We start from the raw sequence: 20,024 nt of genomic DNA, 5'->3' as shown, positions 1-20,024 counted from the left end.
TTTAAATAAATATGATCCAAATTGAGTTCATATTCACTGCTGTTCATGACCTATTCATTTTTATTTTATTTTACTTTCATGTCATACACATAGCACTGCAGTCAATCTACTGTATCACCGAGAATGTTCACAATGGACCCAAGTGAATTTTTAGGAAGGAGTTAAAATGTGCTGGCATGACTATACCTATCCTTCTTTTATCAGGAACAGAGGATTTGGCAGCTCATTTCAGTCCAATTCTATAATTGGTGTTTTGTGATGTCTAGTAAATTGTTGCATTGTGTTACAAAGGTCCCTAATTCCATGGGTGGGTGTTAACATGCTGTAAGGAATGAATTCATTATGGAGAACTCTTACCTGAAATTCCATTATCCTTTCCTCACCATGGTGACTCCTATCAAACTCATTCATATAACGTAATCTGGAAAGAAATAGGTACTGATGCGAAAGCTGTATTTTCAGAGGAGCTTAAAGGTAAAAAAAATCACAGCTCTTCTGCATGATTCAGACAAAAACAGTGGTTTAACACCACTAGTAAACAAAATAATTGAGCAACGTAATTTCAGTTTTGTATTTTGTATCTGTCTGGTGAGATTATTATCTTTGAAACTATCTTAAACAGATGCTGAACTGGAACTGAAATTAAACAATAGTAATGATATTTGGAGTGCATCCAGAATGCAGCTTTTGTTAGGCATACCTTTCTACAAGTAGTGCACACAGCATTAGCTCTGTGGGATGCACCTTACTTTGCAAGCTCCAAAGAGATTGGTTAATTTTGTCAGGAGGATAATAGAAATTAAGTTCCTTGGAAATACTCCACCATGCCTCAGATCCCTCACTGATTTTGACAGCTTAAGAAGAAGTAGAGACCCTGTCCCTGGCATATTTGCATTCTTGGTGTCAGCCAGCGAACTTCAGGCAAAGAGTATGAAAGAGCCATTAGAGCAAAATCCATTTCACATTTATCTGAAGAGTTTTGCTTGTAATCTCTTTTCTGTTGTAAGAATCTGAGGAGATTTTCTGAAAATCCCAAACATTTTGAATACTTTGTTTTAGAGAAATACCTAAGAGCTTTGGTATTTCAAAATACATCCAAGCACCTTTAGCCCATGGCTCCCACCAGCGCAGATTTCTGCTGGATCTTTCCTAGGTCAAGAACACCATAAAACCATTCATAGGCTATTGCAAGACTCCTGAAAAGGATTTCTTCTGAAAAGCCTTGCCAGAAACCAACAAATGCCAAGGTGTGCAGCCTCTTTTAAAAAGTTAACAACAAGCCCACAAAACAGGTATGAGCTGAGGTCAGCTCGTTTTGCCTAAAGTTTTCCCTTAGTTTCACTGTTACTCCTACTCCCAATTAAAAGTTTATTGAAGCACTTTGCATACTCTAGTGTATTGAAGAAGCAATTGTTGGAGTGAAAAGAAAAACTGTCAGTTCTGAAAATAGCTTGGACTACTCATGTGTCATTCTCAGTGTATGCTGAAATATCCAGAAAAACGTGGCTCACACTGCGGATTGCATCAGATACCGACACATGTATAAGCAGCTCTCTCCCCACTTTCTCCTCCTGAGGCTCATTTTTACAAAACACATGGTTAGAACTAAGCTATGCTTTCTGCCATTGGAGTAAACTACAATGGAGCAGAGCACAAAGGAAATTCATTCCCCATGCGTGTGTAGGATCTGTCTGTAGAGCGCAGTGTGAGAATTAAGGCAGACACGTGTAACCAGCACACTGCAGGGGAGGGGGGAGACAGCCTGCTTCATTCTCTTCAATCTCATGACCAGACCTCAGGTGAAACTCTGGATGTGCCAAGTGTCAGATCATTTGCAGATGACAAACACAAGGCTCTTGCGCAGGTCCTGGGAGCTCATCCTCCTATCTCAGCCACGCCAGAGCCCATCTGGTCTGAGCATCCCCAGTGCACCCCAATGCACCTGTGTGACCAATCCACCCACTCATTACTGCTTCCCTTCTCAACATGCAGCACCCTGCACTGTTCGTGCTTTGTCTCCATCCCAAAGTACCTCTCTGTGTTTGCTGGCTTAGGCATGTCCAAGAGGGGGATTGAAAAGGGTCTCAGTGGCTACGCAGAACAGCAACGGAATAAGGGTGGAAATCATATTCACAGGGAGACAGAACTGAACTCACACAGGTGTTCCTCCATGTCTGCTGTGACTCCTTCAGGCAGCAAAACAGGTGAGTTTGCTGCATGCTAATCAGGAAAAAACCATCTGAAATATGCATCTGCACATGAGCATCTGTGCAGAGTTTCTCCAAACCAGTTCTCAAGTGCATTTTTTCCCTGTATGGGCCTCTTTTGTACTTTGTTGTGCCAAGAGGCTTATTTTGTATAGGTGGAGAGACCCCTACCCACCAGTCATCAGGGAGTGCTATTAATATGCAACATCTTGAATGCATGAGCTGAATGACAAGCTGGCAGTGTTTGAGAATGTGTGGTCCAAGTTTATGTCTCTCCCTGAAGAGGCGAAAAGCCCCTTCCCGAACTCTCTGCCAAACTGTGCAAGAGATGAAAGAAAGGAGAACGGGCAACCTATTTTTTTGCTTCTCTCTTCCTAATACCTTGACATTATCGTTTCCTTCCCGTGGCCACAGTTACTGTGAAGGGCCAATTTCAAATACTTTGCTACTACTTTCAATGTTGAAACAGAACAGGACAGCATAGTTGTTAATTTTTTTTCTTAAATGCTTGTGGAAGAAATTGGAAACATTTATTATTCTTTTTATACAAAAATTGTCTTTTGGATTCATATATCATTATCCTGTCTGAAATGTCCCAACAAAAGTGAGTTAAATTGAGGTCCTGAATTTTAGGCATTTTTGCACTTTGCTTTTGGTCACACAATGTCACTATGCAAGGCTCAACTCAGCGAGTTTTTAAGCCTGGAAAAACTTGCTGAATGTTTTATGTGCCTGAGTAGCAAGAAAGGATACCAGCATGTCTCATTATGGATTAGCTACGGTTTGATCTAGGAAGAATAAATGGGTGTTTCTTGTACTTGTCACCAAGAAGATGGGAAAGGATGCAGAGGGAAGAGGAGGAATCAGACTGTCGCCATTCCTGGCCTCTCTACCAGCCTGTGGCTGTTCCAAGACATTCCGTGGGGCTCAGGAGCTGGACTTTGATTGTGCAATTTAACTGCATCTTCTAAGATGTTCATCTAGATCTTCCTGCACAAGAAATGTGCTGGATGCTGTTATGACATGACATGACAGAACCATGCTGTGGTTTGTTTGCAGCACTGGTGCATTAAACACATATCTTTGGCCTTCACCAGCTGTACAGCTTTGGGGTGATCAGAAAGAATTAGAGAAACAAAGGCCCATGGATTAAAACTCTGCTTCCAAGTCTTGTGATAGAAAAACCAGAAGTACCCAGACATGCCCACATGTATCCATGTAGTGTGGGAGCAATGTCTACCATGCTAGCAGAACTGAAACAAGCCCACCCCAGAGACCTTTCCTTGGTACAGTCACTCCCACTGAGCCCATGGGGTCAAGCAAGAAGCTGGTTTTACAGTGCTCTGTGGCAGTGTGGAGTTAGGATCTGCTTTTGCCATACTCGATCCCAGCTGGCTGGGGCCTCCCAAGCCATGAGCTCCAGACCAGCATCCCCCCAGCATCCTGGCTGGAGCCTGGCCTGATCAGCAAAGGGCTCCACCCCAGACTCCAGGCAGAGCAGTAAGGGGAACAGCAAACTGGGCTTTTCAGACACCAGCTGTTTCCCTGGCATTGCTGCCTCCCTCTCTGCATGTGCCTTTGTCATTCCCTGAATCGCTGCCCTCTGCACAACTCTTGGAATCAGTTAAAATGACTTTTGGGATGTTTTCCTCTTGCCTTAAAGGACTCATGTGCTTTGTTTTTCCCTCAGTCACAGTAGAACACAGAAAATGGTCTACACGGAAAATGTGAAAGCTGGTATCTATGTAAATGCAAGGTAATGTCAGCCAAATTAATTCGTTCATTCAACGTCTATAAATAATTTTGTATTCTGCATTTACAAATTTATACTATTTCTTATAGGGAATCTATTTTCTGCATGTTCAATTCATTTTTAACTGCTCCAACCATTTTTCACCATTCCATAAAAAAGGTTCATTTACAAATTATGCTTATCAATCATAAGGGAAATTACCTTTTTTATTTCTTATTATGAGATTGAAGTTCCATCCCTTTTTGGTGAAGATTTTGTAGTATCTTACCAAAAATTTTCGATTCATGGAGTGGGGGAAGGTAGGGAAGGTCAAATGCTGCCAAAGGCTAGCTACAATTATCAGCTTGAGAAAAAACCAGCTACAGTTTGTAGAGTGACGTGGAACAAGTACAAATACATAATTTTATAATGTTATGACCTTCCTTAAAATTCATTAATGCAAATTGGTTAAAATTTAAGTGAGTTATTAAGAACCCCATAAAACAGACAATCTATTAATGCAGAAGGAGCTAGCAACATTGATACTTTAAATTTAGGAAATATGGATTTTTATCAGCTTGCCCTCAGAATGAGTGAAAAAATTTTCCAGGATAAGAGACATCTGAGTGATTTAAACTTTAAGGCTGACATAACTCTGTTGTTGGGTGCATGTAACCTCCCCAAGATCACAGACAGGTGCTAGGTGCTAGGCACATGTCTTCCACAGAAGAGAAAATCAAAGCTTTGAATCATACATTCAAGGGTTTTTCACTGAGACAGAAGTGAAATAATTTTAAACAAAATTCTGGATATTGAATAAACACCACAGCAGCATGGATGGTGGCAGCAGAAGCTGGAAGGGTACCTGGGCTGTTCACAGCTCTGGCCTTGGCTTTGCATAGTGCTGTGTCTGGGATTGGGGCAATTCCAGCTGTGCCAGAGCAGGTGTGGGAGTGTCCCCACAAGCGGACGGATAAGCCACCTCCTGTGTGAGCAGCACCAACCTCTGCCCACTGGAGAGGCCATGCCTGCAACGTCAAGCATCCTTTCTCCAGGCACACTGTGGTGTTTTCCAGTTATAACCCCTCTGTGTATGGCCAATATCCTTACAAACATCCTGTTCCTACTGTGAGTCATAGTGGCTTTACACCAGCAGGCAGCAGTGGAAAGAAAACATCTCAGAGTTAAAATGCACCATCTCAGCCTCCTGCTCTACTGCCCCCCAGAAAATACAACACACTTGGGGCTGTTTTAATGACATCTGATAGACTCCACTTACCCTCCTAAGAGTTTTCTCTGATGCCACTATAGTGAAGAATAACCTCTCCCTACATTGTCAGGAGGATTTCTTCAAAATAATAGACATCTGAAAATAAAAGAATATTGATTTAGGCCATGTTGTCAATCACAGGAAGGAACAGTCCAACAGGTATAGCATAAAGGGAGTTTGTAACAAAATGTGCTTTTGTTTCTGAAGACCAGCAGATATATGTGGTTTTAATGTTGGTTGGATGGACTATAAATTTCCAAGCATTTCCTCTGAGACAAAGTATTTTGCTGGAGACAAGCAAGACAAGGAGAATTTCCACTGGACCAAAAAAAATTATTCAACTAACAACTTCATTAGCACCTTAGAAGGGCAACAGCAGGAAAATCTGAGCAATGTGCTATGTAGCTGAACTTGGCAAGCATCTGGTAACTCTCACCTTGTGCAGATCCCTCAGCCACTGCTGGCACTCATGTATTGCCCGGGTTCCTGATACCTGGCTGTCTTGAGGTGCTACTGACACAAAAGCCTCCACCATTTGGATCTTGCTGTGTTCCCGCTCATTCCCAGCAGGAAGGATGCTGCCAGCCTCGGGCATGCTGCTCCAGGCTGTGAGTAACCCCGGATCCTAGGGCCAGCAGGCATTTGCTACTAAAATGCACAGGGAGGAAGCCCAGGGTCTGACTGCACAGGCCTGCACAGACAGACCCATGGCATGGGACACAGCCTTTATATTAAACAGAGCTTCAAAGCTGCAAAAATATTAACAGACACCAAAAAACAGAAGCATAAAGGTCCTTTAATAGCCCTATGCTGCTCTTGCCATGAGCTCAAGCGCTTAGTGAGGAAGTGACCTTTACAAAATTATTGTTTATGATCTCTGTGTGTGTGCCAGTATAGGCACAAAGAGTATTCCAATTTATTTAAAAGGTTACATATCAAAACTGAATATGCAGTACAACTGTGTTATCACACTGTATAGCTTTTACACAGGAAATCCAATCCTTGAGTATGACTTCTAGGCACTGGGGCCAGATTTCTCTCTCACTATTCAAACTATAGATGAAGATGCAATATAACAAAATAATTTATTCATCCAACATTTCTTCTTTTTAAATTATCTAAAAATCACTGAGAAATTTCACCAAATAATTCCTGGCTTTAAATTACTCACAAATTTCTTCCAATAAACAGTATTTTAGCTTGCAAAATATTTGAACATGGAATTCAAAGTACTCAATATCCTGGCAAGCCAAGGCTGGTCACGCTGAAAAATTTGGTTGTCTCAGTTTCAGAACCTGATTCAATGTCTTTTGAGTTGTATGGTATCTCTCATGGTACCTTATGCACCGTAAACAATTCCTCCCTCCCCTGCTGCTTGTTGGAGGCACTGGCTCTGCCTGATGAGGGAGATTGACCCAGCACTGCCTTACCTGCCCCAAGCTGGCTCCAGTAACTAGGTGGGAAGCCACTCTCCTGCTCTGAGGGAACACTTGTGTGTGTCTATTTCCTTGCTCCACCAGTAAGAAAGTGCCTTGAATCAGCCATAGGGAATACTCTGTTCAGCTGCCAAGGTGAAAGATGAAATCAGGATACATTTAGCCCAGCAAAATAAGTGTTTACACTCCTGTGCACAACAATGGATGAAGCCACAAAATAAAAACTAAACTGAAATTTAAAATGGCGTTCCTAGACTGCCGTTATCGATGAGGACCTCTCCCCCCAGTGAGATTGGCAGCACAGGGGCTGCTAAGGCCAGTGCAAGCCTTGCTCAGGCTGCTCCCCCTGAGCACCCCTTGCCCTTGTTTGAGCTGGGGGAGCTCACCTTCCTGGCTGGCCCATGGTGCCCGTGGTCACCTGCAGACTGCCAGCAGCGTCTCCTCTGAGCCTCCCCACACATCACAGCTCTGGCCAGAACTGATCCTACTGCATCCATGGAGGGGTCAAGCATCCTTCCTGCTTCTCCTTGCTCCTAGGAACACAAAAATACCTGTGCCAAGCAGGCCCAAACCCCATTCTCTCCTCTCACTTGCTGGTGTTGGTTTCTCCTCCTGATATGGAAGACTTGCCAAAATGTAACTTCTCTTGTGCCCCTTAGTAAGAATATTATTTTCACCTTCAGTTCTTCCTGCAAGTCACCGGGCTCTAGATAATGTTTAAACTGGATACACAATGAGAACAGTTCTATACAATAAACACCTTATTAGATCTAGGACTTCTTTTGTGAAGTCAGCTTCTAATTGAAACCACACATCCCATGTTGGAGCTCCAGTGACAATCATTGCATGTATACCACTTTTTCTAAGCTACCCCAAACTATCAGCCATTGCAATTTATCATGACTCTCGTCTTCAATGGTTAAAAATCCAAACAACCACTTCCTTAAAGTTATTCTGCTTGGACATAGTCACTGAACTTGGCCGTGATCGTGGCCTGACAGCACAAATGAGGAGAAATTGGCCTCTAAGATTCACTTCATGCTGAAGTACAAAGTTCAATATATTTTTTTAAAAATCCTCAAATGGAAATTGGAAATCTGCAGAATTTCTTATTTTATTGTTTATTCTCATTTGTTTCTGCTTCTTGATAAATCCTGTAATGCACAAGGTAAAGGTTTTCCAAAGTGTTCCATCCAGCTAAAACCTTCCTTCAAATATGCAGTCCCACAGAACAGATCACAAATATCAGGCAGCATGATGTAAAATCCAAATCTCACAATTAAATATATCACTGAAAAATTATTTTCTGCAAGTATATGAAATATCTAATTGAAAATTTGCTTTTTCAAATATTCATGAAAGGTAATTTCAAGTGCAAGTATGCTCATAGAAAGCAAATTCACAAAGTCATAGGCATGATCAATTTGGAGTTAATTTTTGAATTTAAATGAATATTCATAGACATTTTCAACTATTCGTTTAACTTCAATACAGACTCATCAGCACTCATTTGCACCTAGTTTTTATTAGTGCAAATCAGGATTAAAAACACTGAAATCAAAAGTTGAGCATGTCTGAAAAATCCTTAAAAATCACAATTAAAACAGCCTTTCTTATCTTCAGAATGGTATAAATCTAGCTTTCTTTTTCTAGCTTCCTTTTCTATCAAAATTTGAGAATGATTTGTTAACTTTTGAAGTTATTGTTCTGCTGTCAGCTAAAGCTATTTATATGCTTTGATACTAAACATTCCTTTACATAATGGTGTCTCTTCCTCCCAATTCCTTAAAAATTAGTCATCTGCAATACTTTTTTTTCCACCTTTCCTAGGATTCAGTTTAAATGAAGTTTATAAAACTCTCATAAAATTTCCTATTTCAAGCTGATTTCAAATGCTACCAAGTTGAATATTAAAAATTCTTCCACTTACAAAAAAAATTGACAATATCAAGAAAACGGAGGATTATATTTTAGGCAGAAAACCTAAGCAATGGGAGGTTAATGAATTATTGAACAATTTTCCTAGAGAGCAGCAATAGTCATGCTTAGGTTACCTACATGCTTTGTGTTCTCATGTGACTGAAGAACTAATGGGATATGATAATACAGTAAAATTTCATTGTTTGAAAAGCTTTAGTCATGAAACTTTTTTTTTTTTTGCATCTTATGATTTATTCTTTCTCAGTTTGATGAAAACTCAGCAATTCCTTATTTTATATGTCTTCAATTTTATCTGGAAATGCTGGGATGACCCTGCAGCTGTTTAGAAAGATGGGACTATATTTAAGGTCATATTTTCAAAGATATTCTGGGTAAGTTAAAAGTATAAAGGTCTATTCTCCTATAAGATTCAAAATGTCCTAGTCTGTTCTAGAAAGGGCATAAATCTGTGACTATTTGGTTCTTTTGACTGTCTCCCTAACGTTCCTTGATCAGAGCAATGCACAATGACACACACTGAGTTGCATCACAACAGCTAACAAATTACATTAGAGCTAATTGAGTTTGTGCTCTATGATATCAAACATAAGCCTTTGCAGAAAATCTAACAATGAACCTGATGCCCATCATTCTTGAAGACTAACCAATCCTTTCTTCCTCCTTTCTCCTGGAAAGATGAAGAACAGATGTAGAACAACATCTCTTAAGAATGTTATGGCACTTTCTGGATGTCACAAATGCAATATTTGCAGTTATTGTTTCCATTTATATGGAGATAATTACTTCACTACAAAATAATTTTCTGGGAAGTATTTGCAACAAATGACAAATCTAAAAAAAACCAAAAAAACCAGGGTTCTCCTCCCCTTTTATTTTTGAATTGTTTTTCTTAGATTATCCTAACATCTAAAATCAATATTTTTTCTTCTACTTATTTTCTTCCGAATCCAGGTCTGGGCATGTTTTATGCAAGGCAAAGTGAAAGGCTTAGCTTTGAAGTCACAGAAAATTCACTGGCCAAGTGTATCAACAATTCATGGAAATACATGTGAAGGCATAGAGCAGAGAACGGGTACAGATCAGAGAAACTAGCCAAGCTGCTGCATCAGTTCAGCTTCATTTATTCAAAGGAACTGACAAGATACTCTGTATTGGAGTCTCGGATATATTACTTACAGAACAACAGGTCAAACCTTATGAGAAATTTCTGGTGCTGCCTTTTGAGGATGCAAAGCTCTTACTGCAGGAGGATCATCTAACTCCCCTTAGACAAGACATTCTCGTTCCATCCTCTTCATCTTTATTTCTTAGAGGATATTCACTCTTCTGCAATAATCAGTAATTATCTACAGTTCTGAAAATACAAACAAAACATGACATTTCCTTAAATCCTTTCCTATTATTAGAATACCGAGACAGTCAATGCTAATTGATTAGCTAAGACATGTCTTAGTGGAGGAAACTGGTTTAACACAGGTTTTAATTTCAATTGCAGAATTCTGCAGTATTCTTCCCCATTCAGCAGAAAGAATTTTCTTCCTTGTTCTCTTTGCTTTCTTATTCACCCCACAGTCATTTATTCAACTCTGTGGTTGTAAAGATTGCAGTAGCTGTTAGTCTACATGAAGAAACTGTTATAGGCACACCAAATAGATGATATGCAAATATACTATTGTGATTCATATGTTTCTTTAGGCTAATTTATATTTTAATGAATTTGGTCATTGGGAACTGAAGTACTTTGGCTTCAGAAATAGAGCTTGTTGAAAACCTTTCACTGAAATACATAAATTTCAAGCATGTTTTCAGCCAGCTCAAATCATTGTTGAGATCCGTTATTTAGTGAACCAACACTTCAATATATAAGACAGAGATACAACTTTTGTATAATAATCCATAATTTGATATATGAGAGATGGGGATAGCAGAGAAAGCCATGCCCACTGGGACAAGCTATTTCTGAGGTACAACACAGTTATAAACCACAATCTGAAAATTACTCTAAAATCACTTCGCCACTGTTTTGTTGCAGGCGTAGCTTCTTTCAGGAGATAATTCAAAGTAATTTGAAAGATGCCATCAAGATTGAATAGACAAGTTCTAGTCATGATTGGGAAACACAGGAGTGGCTCACGTGCCAGACAGGCAGAAATTGGCTGATGGGAGCACTTCTAAGGTGGAAGTGGTCAGTGTTGCAGCCTTGTGCCACTAGAGCTGATCTAAGGAAGATCACCCACACCAAAACTCCCACACTTCTGAAAGAACTGTAAAACCAGCAAAGTTCTGACATCAGCATGCAACACAGAATCTTGGTGGGAAAACCCAGAACTCAGGTTGGTGAAGAGAATTCAGGCATTAATGAAACTGCTTTGGGAAGGGGTGCAAGCCTTACCCACACTGGGTGTCACACTGAGTAGCCACTGCCATCTGAATTCATATTAAAGCTTTAAGGCATGTATTTTCCCTGCAAAAAAAGCATTGAATTTGAATTTTACCTAGGCTGGATACAGTCCAACATCTGAAAAATCTAGACTTCCATTGTCAACACTCAGCTACAGGAAATCTGAGCTTTTAAAGAAGCTCCTTGCACAACGGACATTTTAGAGCTCTGGCTCATTAGCTGTGGATTACCGAGCTCACTGCTGCTGGAAAGCCTGTGCTGTCATGGTCAAGCCAGAGTCATCCGTGGTGGCCACTGTTGGCTCTTTAAATAGATTACTTGAGTTTGTATAGAAAGAATATGCAGATCTAAGATCACAATCAGGAGGACAGGGAAAGACAGAATGAGATTAAGAGAGATATCACTAGAAAACCTCACATGCTGAAAACAATGGCAGTAAAATCACAATGACAGAACAATCATTTATGTCATACAAGTTTGAGAGAACATCGATTTAAAAGGTGTAATCAGATACATTTATTGCAAGGACTAAAAAAATATGGAAACTGTGAAAGTGAATACAAATACATCCTTTGCTGTATTTTAAACCAGCAGCATAGCTTTACCCAGTTAGAATGAAATCCATCTTATAAGAAATATCTAATTAGATATGGTAAACTTATTTTATTTTAAAAGAAAGACATTGATGACTCCTAATTATACACATACATGTTCTCTAAGTAAATTACTCATTGTCTAAGGCATTACGCCCGACATGTCCTTATACAACAGTGGCATCTAGTGGTCAGCGGCCAGGCTCTGCTCCAGCTGGAAGAGGGAGACGGTCAAACGCAGGAGTAATGATAAACACCAACGGGGTTTTTGTTTGTTTAATAGATCGCATTATTTCAGATAACGAAATACTATATGGATTATTACGCTCATGTTAATTACAGGCCCTTTAGCATCCTAGCAGAAAGCACGAACCGATTGATATTTGGACATTGGGAGAGGAAAGGGAAAGCCCATCCACTGCCAGTCCAATGGACACTAGGGCTGTGCCAGGTGCTTTCTGCCATGCTAGCAACACCGACACATGTAGTCTCTTCCTGTACCTCCAGAATTGTTCCCTGTAGCCCGTTTGGTCCAGGCTTATCATTCAAGTTGGGAGAATTGTTGCCGTCAACTGGGCGTTGAGCAGGGAGCGGATGCGGCGGCCCCGCAGCAGCCCCGGCAGCCCCGAGCCGGCCCTGCATCCCCGCATGGAGCTGCTCTGCTCCGGGCCCGCGCCTCGGCTGCAGCCGGGAAAGCTTCTGCAAGCCCCTCTGCTTCCTGAGAGCCACCCAACAGCACCCCGGTGAGAATACAGCAGCATGTGCTGCCTCTGATTGCAGCACTAGGGATAAAACACCCACTGGAATAAATAATTACATTTTACAGACCTGCATCCTGGAAGTATCTGTAATTAATGCGAAACAGAAAAAAATGTGATGTGATGACAACGTGTCCTAAAAGCAATGCAACACCATGACCCTGACTAACTTGCCATCAGCTGAGTGCTGCATTTACCAGTAAATCTCATTTTATGAAAAATAGGAACTTCATATTCTAGAACTAGCTGTATGTTCTGGATAAAAACATTGTGAATATGCACTCTTGCTATAGATGACAACCACAGGCGTCAGTGAAAGCCGTGTTTTAAAAAGTATATGCCTCTGAGATCCAATACTGATCTTATTGGTCAGACATGCAAACCCAAATAGTATTTCTCACTCCTCATTGTAACAGGCTACTCCTATTCCCAGAAAAGCCTTGGGGCTTGATACCAGAAGTCCTGAAACATCAGACATCATTCAATTGTCAGACTGGCAAGCTGTGATCTTGGTTATCTGTGATAACCAAATAAAATTCAGATTCCACCTCAACTCACAGGAATGCAGTACTATTTTTGAGAGTCTACAAACTCAAACATATTTCTGGCAGATTTGAGCCCTTATTTCTTAACAAATAAATATCATAATTGAGATCATTAAATAAATTTGGAATGTCTTTTTTTTGTGTGTTCTCAAAAAAAATATATATCACAATACATTAAACATGGATTTTCAGCATCATCCACTTATTACAACTAGTATCATCTTATATTTAATTTCTCCTGATCAATGACATTATGGAAAGTCAGAATATCTTGTAGAAATCAGCTGCTTTGTCCAGTTTTTTTGGAGGTAAAAGACAAGTCAAGGATTTCATGCACCAAACCTGATCTCTAACCAGTCTGGGATTTTCCCAATTCCCTGCTGCTGGGTCCCACTTACCCGGCTTTTCCTCTCAATCCAGCCATCCTGTGAAGGGCTGCACTAAGTCAGCATTCTTCGACTGGATTGTTCCAGTGATCAATAGAGAAAGGACAATGATTTATTTATAAAGCAGCAATGCAGCACTGCATGAATTAGTTCTCTTCTGGAGACGTTTCCCATTTTGCACATTTCCTACATAAAAGAATGCACAATAAACTTCAGCATGAATTGCACTGCAAACCACATTTTAACTGCACTCCTTCATTTGCTTCTTTTTAGGAAGTATTGTGTGGTTTTGTTGTTTGGCTGGTGGGGTTTTTTGGGGGGTGGCGTAGGAGTGTCTATTTATTTATTGATTGATTTATTTAAAGCTTGTTGTGTATTGATTTAGCAAGGAACAGGTAATAGCCATATCAATTTTCTCACAGTGAGATGTATTGGTAGAAAAACAATTTTATAACTAAACAGAAATGACTGATCTATTGGCTAGTATGAGCTATTCTATTATACATAGATTATAGAGCTGATTTATATAAATACCTTAAGCGAGGTCTGTATTTTAGATATGCTTCAACTACCATAGGCAGTATTGTTAAAAGCAAAAGGGCCACAGCAGCAGTATAACATACACTAGAAGCTGATATTTTGCATAGGAAATGGGATATATGTCTCTGAGTTCCTTATTATGCTGATTATTACATTTGGGAGAAATAACATTGAGTATTATTATGGCAGCTTGAGAAATAACAATATATCTGAATCTGCAAAAAATACAGCTTGTAACAATCTGGGCACACACTCAGTGTTTCAGAAAAAGTAAATGTGATAGAAAGTATGTTTTATATCTTCAAGAAGAGATTCCCCCCCACACCCTCCTTTTGGGTTGTATGTTTCTTCATAATCATCATTTTGCAATCTAATGTCAGAATGAAGCACAAAAGAGAATTTTTTTCCAACAATTGGAATTGCCATGGCAACACCCCAGATCTCAGATAAAGTTTGGTCCTGTACTGATAGTCACATTAGCATTTGTTTTTGTGCTAAGTGCAATACTGCATGTGAAAAGCACCTCAGTCTCTCTAGTTATGTATAAGAAGATGTAATTTGATTATTTCAGAAATGTGAAATATAAAATTTTGAAAGCTCCACAGAAAGCTTCGCCCTTAAAATCATGTTTTTGAAATGACACAAATCATCAGAAGAAAATTAGGTACGGCTATCAATATTAAATGCAGTTGTTTGCATCTCCAGTCTCACTTATGCTGAATCTGACTAACTGTCCACTGTCCCCTTTCCAGCAGCTCTTAAGTTTCCCAAACATATTGATCTACAGTCTTTGAATTCACATACATATATAAAGAGACTGATGAATTTAAGCAACACCTACTAAAGAATCAAAGGAGACTATTTTTACCAGACATATTTATAATTGCCTTACACTACTGCAAAAACTCAGCTGATGATAAAGACAGACATTTCTTTTCTGACACACAAAAATCCTATCCAAACTATAAGGCAACTAAAACCCCTGAAATTACAAATATTCTATGCTGGCAAATCTACATATCTATAAAATATATACATGCGAAAACATTTAGGATGTATTCAGGAGGCTTTTGTTCTGTATCATTAATCTGCAGGTTTGTAGAACAACCTACCAGAAACAAAACACAGAGGGACAGCCATGACCATTTGAGCTGAAATCTGATTCCTCCCCAAGCAGAAAACAAAACCAGGATATGCTGTCTATCATGGTAGCATACAGTTCAGATTTCAATCACTGTTTTTTTCAAGTACTGTAGAGCCAAATGCTGTGTTTCCAAAAAATATGATAGAAATATCTAGGAGATAACCATAATTGTTCCCAAATAAACTGCCTAACAAATAGAGTGCCAAGTCACTTATTATAAATTTTAACAGTTCTGATGACAAAATAAATAGTAGAGAATGCAAGATGGGACTGAAATTCTGTTGCAATAATAAACTTTGAGTGTAAATCATTGGGCAAATGTCATGAACAATTTTCTAAAAAAGCAATTCAAGTATGTGGTTTTGGTATACTCAAGCAGGTACCACATATTCTGTAATAAATACAGCAAAGAATGTACTACACTACATTTCCAGCTGGAGAGAGTAACTCAAATTCAAGATCTGTGTCTCCTTTCTCTTTAAGGGACAGAGAGGTAAACAGCATTGGCTAGGAAAGGATCTTTCAGAAGCCTGACATTAAACAAAGCAGTCATGGCTGTCATTGGAAAGACCCTAAATTCTAACATTTTATGAGTATACAGGGTCTGCCTGAAATACATGCTGGTGTTTGAAGTGTTACTAGTCTCCTCTTCATATTACAGATACAACTTCATGGATCCAGGATGACAAGCTTACCTCCTCAAATGAAAAACCTGACAAGCTGCAAACTGTATTTAAGGGCAGAATAAGCTAATGACCAAAGCATGAAGCTATGAAAATAAAAAAGCCTGGGACCAGATGCTGCTGGCTGTTGTGGGGCTCAGTTTCTAAGCACTCAGAAGAACTTTTAAATCCCTTTTTACTTGCCCCAAGTGTACATTATTCTTTACTGGGTATCTCGATACCTTCAATCAACAGCATCCCACCATGACACACAAGCCCTTAGAGCAAGGTGAAGATTCCTGCACCACTTTTGAGATCAAGAACCTCCACAGCTGCAAACTCCTTGGCAGATAAATTTTGCATGTCCTGGATGAGGTCCTGAGAAGCCAGGAACACATGCTGCACCAAAGTCAACTTAAATGTGATTCCTTTTTAGTATTTACTGTGGGATACTAGGAAAGAGAAAGGAACATTATGCTACAATTCCTCATCACTGATTAGCTTTTTTTCTTTATCCTATTAATGTCTATCCTGCAGAACAGGCTGTGAACTTTACAATCTTTATTTGGGTTTACCCCTGCTTTAATGCAAGGGTAAACCCAAATAAAGATTGTAAAGTTTTGTTCCTCAAATTCTAAATTAAGAGATCTTTGTTAGGGAATAGGCAAAGCATCCTCTTAATGCACATCATATTGCACTCTCCTAAGCAAAATGTTTACTTTGTGCAGGTAAAAACTGGGACCTTTCTGAAGACATAGGCATACTTTGAATCAGCTTTTCCACATTTGACATCGTTAAGCATTCTCTGTGATGTGAAGCAAAAAATAAGTTGAGCTATGAAATCTCAGTATTTTGGAGATCATGAGCTGAAAGAGAAAGCTGGGAGGGAGATGGGAAGACAGGCAGCAGTAAGACTACATCACTAAGCATCTGGTTTTTTCACACGTTTCCTTGCTGCCCTACAATTTTTCTAGGAGCTCCTCTTTGAAGGGAATTACACATAGGTAGCTGTGTCACTGGTACCTCTATCTGCAAGCATGCAGTTGTGATTTGCTTATGCAGTGCTGTGTTTTAGCAGCCATTTGAAAGCATGACTGAAATATCCTATTGCACATTGTGATGCACCAGTAACTAAAGATGTAGTCCCCAGGAAGTGCCATTTGTGTCAGTGGAGCACAGCTGCTCTGGAGGAAAAAGCCTGGGGCACCTGCAGCAGCCACAGGGAAGCAAAGGGAACCAGCAGCTTCGCTCTGATTTGAAACAGGATTCACCTCCTTTAAAGTATTTATTTGCAAACACCTTGCCAAAATTTTTAGAGGAGTCTCCATTTCTTCTATTCTTAATTGTTTATTTCTTCAGGTGCTTAGATTATTTTGCTAATCCTTCTCCATGCAAATAGATCTATTCTTTTTTATAAAGTCCATCAGTTCTTTTTTTAGCATCCAGTATGTTTATACATGGAAGTTACACATTGAAAAACATATGCCCCTTTTCAACTTGTTCTTGAGCTCTAATGGAGGAAAACCAGAAACCTTTGAAATGTCTTTCTTTCTATATATATATTTTTTTTTATTTTAGAAAAACATTACAGAATGACAATTGGAAGCAGTAGTTTCTGAAAACATTTCAAAGAGGTTTACAACAGCCACTGTATATAGTTATAATTATTTTGGTAGAGAGGCACAAAAAGGACAAAAATAAAATTCAAGACAATTCCAAACTCCTCACCTCCTTCTAATAATCAGGACTACATTTCTGATGACTCCTTATTTAGTAGGCTGGGCTAGGAATCTGCTTCTCATGCTGTCAAACTCGTGTGTTGTGATATGGAACAGGTCACTCAATCTGTATCTGCTGCTCTCCTTCTCCCTTCCTTAGCTAATTTATACAGTGAAATATCAGGACAGACTACAACACTGCTGCCGACACAGCACACAGAAAAATGAGGCATGATCTTTTAAATATAGTATTCATTATAAAACTGGCACTGGAAACATTTTACTCTTTTACAATGCAAATAAGCACATCTTAGTTATGGAGGTTACATATACAGATGTCACAAAAGCACACTTAAAGACAAGCAAATAAATGAAAAAAGAAGAATCTGAATGAAGATTAAATTTCAGGGGGTAGAAATCTGATCATGAAGGACACTTTCTGCACAGTGCATAATGGAGGGTACAGTATATTCTTTTTATATTCCTCAAATGTGTACATTTTCAGTGCATACAGTTTCAGCAATTAGAAAAGAAATTTGGATGTTAGAGTTTACATAAATAACAAAAACCATCAACATGCCTTTTTCTTGTGATATTTTTTCTTTTTATCAGCTTTATAATTTTTTTAATTTCCTTTATACTATCTCAAGATATTAAAGTCCAAATCACCTAGCTATATCACTGGCAAAATAAGTCATATGTCATGCTCAATTTTAGAGTCATTAGCTATCATAGACACTGTCTTATGCAGTAGAGTTAAAAAACCTAGAGAGAGAAAGACAGAATATATCTGAGGGTAAAAAGCCTCTGTGGGTGTTGATGGGAGTATATGGAAGAAACTAGCAAGAACAGTGGATAATGGAAGATTGCTAGTGCAGGTAGTGGGCTTATCTATATGACAAATTGATGAAGAATGAGGAGGAAAACTATGTTGATTTAATGCTGGCAATTTGAAGCATAGGCTGCACAGCTGTTTCAGACAGAAATACTAAGATAAATTCAGAAGCAACCCCTGCTCTGACAGATTAATAAAAGACCAGGAATTATTTGAGCTTCTTAGAGGAAGGGATCACTAAAGAGCCCTTCAAATACCCAAGATATTGCACATAAGAATAGAAGAACAGCTCATCCAGCCTTTGCCTGTCTGTTATCAAGAACATGCTTTAAACTGAGAGTCAAGCTTTTCCAGCAGACATGAAAAAATACACACCACAAGTGAAAAAGTAAAGAACAAAGTGAACACTTGCTACTGATACAATTTTAGGGAAAAAAGTCATTGGTAGAACCTTCAAACAGGCTACCTAAAAAAAGGCTTCTCTAACATAAATTTTTAAAAAAGCTGTACTGGGTCTTCTGTTTCACCTTTTTTCTCAAAATCATTGCTAGCAATAGGACCATTTATCCAGGTGAAGTGAAGATACAGCCTTTTTACACTTCAAAAGTCAGACAAACCAACTCCATGTAAACATTTTCCCCAATGCTTCAAACCTGCCTGTGGACACTGAACTCTTCATTCTCTGGTCAAACACAAAAGGGCTCCTTCCCCTGGCTCTGCCAGGAGCATACTGCGTGTCCAGCATGCTCACTGCTGGCAATGGAAGCCTACACAGTCGCTTCAAACATATTTTAGCACATTTTACTAAACAGCCAGCCATGCTTCTTAGCTGAATTTCCGGCAGTTTGATTTACTGGCATTATTGTCCAGTTCCAGACCACCCAGAACTATCAGAAAGGTTATACTGCATCAGCAGCCTTCCACTGCTCTGAGCCAGAGCCCTTGGAAAAATTATATGGATTAATTCACAAACCAAAGGATCAGAACTGAGAGTTAGCTCTATGTTAGGAGAGAAGGTGCCTATGGAAGAATACTTCAGAAGTGTTAAGACTGCAAGGTAGCATTTAAAAAAGCAAAAAACAAGAAACCCCAAACCAAAAGTAAGTAGCTTTGGTATCCCTCCCCTGCTCCCTCAAAAGAAGGGAATACTTCAGTATGATGGCTCACTAATGAATTATTCACAGAAAGGTAGGGCTTTCTTTCCCAGAGGTTACAGCAATGTCAAGTGAAAACATGTCAGTCTGCCAAGAAACACCAATGGTGTGGAATATTTCAACAGAAGGTGACACAATCACCCCGCTAATGATGTGAGCTCTTTTGGTGCGTGTATCTGAATTACATTCCTATAAAGGATGCCAGACATTACCAATAGTTTCATATTTAATTTTGGGAAATTTTAAAGATTAACAAGCTCCTCTGAGCAAATTCTAAAGCCAGGTTTTATTTTTCATTTATCAGCATTGCCTAAGCTTTTTATTCATCACACAGTCCTCTTCCAGCACTCTTCAGAGAGAATAAGCACTCTAGGTAATAATTTTAATACTAAAATTACCTAATGTAAAAATGCCCACCTCTATCTCATCTCAGTTCTGGAAAGAACTTCTCAAACTTCAGTTCAACAGGCAGTCCTAAACTGTGGGGAAGACCACAGGTCACAAAATGTGACTTTATCCCTGATATTTGGGTTAAGCCTATTTTTCTTACAGTCTCTGTAGATATGGTGGAACAAATGTGGTATTTAGGATGCTTTTTGTCAAGCTGTTGGTTCTGATGGTCAAGAAGAAAATTCCTTTGTCAGGAAACCTATTGGTAAAAGATCTGTGGGTCTTTTCACCTCTTAAATAAAATTTAGAAAT

At 39.2% G+C, this 20,024-nt stretch overlaps 1 protein-coding gene across 1 annotated transcript in view; it reads left to right on the top strand.

The window, feature by feature from the left end:
• Positions 1 to 3,942: 3,942 nt before the first annotated feature.
• SNX7 (sorting nexin 7) overlaps positions 3,943 to 20,024 on the top strand; it is a 56,236-nt gene continuing 40,154 nt past the window's right edge. Inside the window, exon 1 of the mRNA XM_054285658.1 lies at positions 3,943 to 3,963. The gene's annotated coding sequence lies outside the window, so the exon portion shown is untranslated. The remainder of the gene's footprint in view (positions 3,964 to 20,024) is intronic.

This window comes from Melozone crissalis, unplaced genomic scaffold (genome assembly GCF_028551555.1).
Source record: "Melozone crissalis strain CALT ecotype California unplaced genomic scaffold, PUWL_Pcris_2 ptg000045l_1, whole genome shotgun sequence".
NCBI lineage: Eukaryota > Metazoa > Chordata > Aves > Passeriformes > Passerellidae > Melozone > Melozone crissalis.
Note: the sequence above shows the minus strand (reverse complement) of the source record. Positions and strands in the feature narration are given on the sequence as shown.